General features: G+C 39.1%; 1 pseudogene; it reads left to right on the top strand.

Moving 5' to 3' along the window:
* The first annotated feature begins 343 nt into the window (after positions 1–343).
* On the top strand, positions 344–1,767 carry LOC122541237 (annotated as a pseudogene).
* Positions 1,768–2,017: the final 250 nt, after the last annotated feature.

The following is a 2,017-nucleotide window of genomic DNA, read 5'->3' on the forward strand; positions in this document are numbered from 1 at the left end:
AGCAGTGGTGGACTCTCCCTCTTTATGAGCATTTAAACGGGCATTGGACAGGCATATGGAGGATAGTGGGCTAGTGTAGGTTAGGTGGGCTTGGATCGGCGCAACATCGAGGGCCAAAGGGTCTGTACTGCGCTGTGTTTTTCTATGTTCTATGTTCTATAACACTATACGAACACGAAATACTTAAGGCTTACAACAGCACTACTTAAAACGTCTTCCTTGTTGAATTTTAATTCGTAGAAATGTTTTTTTTTTAACTGTGGAATATTATTTTCCTAATCCTTTGCTTTTCTCCTCTTCATGCATGCATTCTTAGTGCTAACTACAAAATCAGAGGAGACTTATGGCAAATGCAACAGAAGCAAATCAATCTCTCTACATCTTAATAGACTTTTCTGGAACTCGAGGATGGTGTCCTTACAAAACGGCTGAAGTGATCTGCATTGTGATTGTGACAGGAGCATTAAGTTTGGTGACCACCACAGGAAACATTCTGGTCATTGTTTCTATCAAAAAAAACAGACAATTACATACTACTAACAACTACTTTATTTTCATCTTAGCCTGTGCTGATTTGGTCATTGGAGTATTCTCTCTGAATCTTTACACCATTTACCAGGTATGTGGATAATGGCCTTTGAGTCCAGTTGCATGTGATTTATGGCTTACTGTAGACTATGTTGTCAGTAACGCCTCTGTCCTGAGCCTCCTTATCATAAGCTTTGACCGCTACTTCTGTGTGACAATGCCCTTATCTACCCAGTGAAAAGAACAACTAAGATGGCAGGGCTGATGGTTGCAACCGTTTGGGTGTTGTCTTTTTTCCTGTGGGCTCCTGCTATTCTTTTCTGGCAGTTCATTCTAGGGGACCGGGTTTTCCAAGAGGCTGAGTGTCATGTAATGTTCTTCTCAAATTCACCTTTCACTTTTGGTACTGTCATAGTTGCCTTTTATATCCCGGTTACCATAATGACGATTTTGTATGTGTACATATCTCGTGCGAGCAAGAGTCGAATGCAGGACGATAGAAATTAATCTGAATTATGTAAGGCCACCGTTACTGCAAGTGTAGTGAATGGCAAATTTAGGAAATCAAACCACAGCGAAACAGCAAATACTTTTGACAATTTGCTGGAGGTCGCAACGAACATTGCCGCAATAATTAATGAAATGTCAGGTGTTAGAGGGTTTCAAAGAAAAGAGGGGGCACTTTTCAGGGAGTCTGACTTACTCTACTTGGCATCATCAAATGCAAACAAGGAAGATGCTACACAAAAGAGCACTAACGACTTAACAGCACTCCACAAAATCAGGTTAGGCAACTTGACACTCCCTTCAATAAATATTTGCAGCAAAATTCAAAAGAATGATGTCTGTGGCATCAAGGTGCGAACAGTATCAGGTTTAAACATCAGGAATAGGAAAGACAGAGACAGCAGAACAATAAATAATTCTATTAATGTGACCACAACACATACTAAGAGGACAAAGAATGCGTTATTACGAGAAAAGAAGGTAACTAGGACCATTCTGGCTATTCTCCTGGCCTTCATAATCTCATGGACTCCGTACCATTTCATGGTTCTCATGGATACCTTCTGCTTCATCTGTGTCCCCAGCATAGTTTGGAACATCGGATACTGGCTCTGTTATATCAATGGTACACTAAACCCTGCCTGCTACACATTGTGCAATACGACTTTCAAGAAAACATCTTCTCCTGTGTTAGTGCAAGAATATAAGTGCAACAAAATAAAATGTCAGTAATAATCACAATATAGCGGACACTTCTTTAAGTTACATCCAACAATGCAAGTTTTTTCAAGCTCATTTGGAAAGGTTATGAGTCAAATTAACATTATATGCCATAATGTCAAAGATGGGAATTATATCAATAGAAATGGTTAAGTATTTTCTGAAAAATTCAATATCAGAACATATGTAATGTAAACTGAAATGCCTTTGCCCAATGTTGTAACCATCATTGCATATAGTGTCTTATTCTTGTGTTGAAGAA

The sequence above is a fragment of the Chiloscyllium plagiosum genome, chromosome 37 (assembly GCF_004010195.1).
Source record: "Chiloscyllium plagiosum isolate BGI_BamShark_2017 chromosome 37, ASM401019v2, whole genome shotgun sequence".
Taxonomy (NCBI): domain Eukaryota; kingdom Metazoa; phylum Chordata; class Chondrichthyes; order Orectolobiformes; family Hemiscylliidae; genus Chiloscyllium; species Chiloscyllium plagiosum.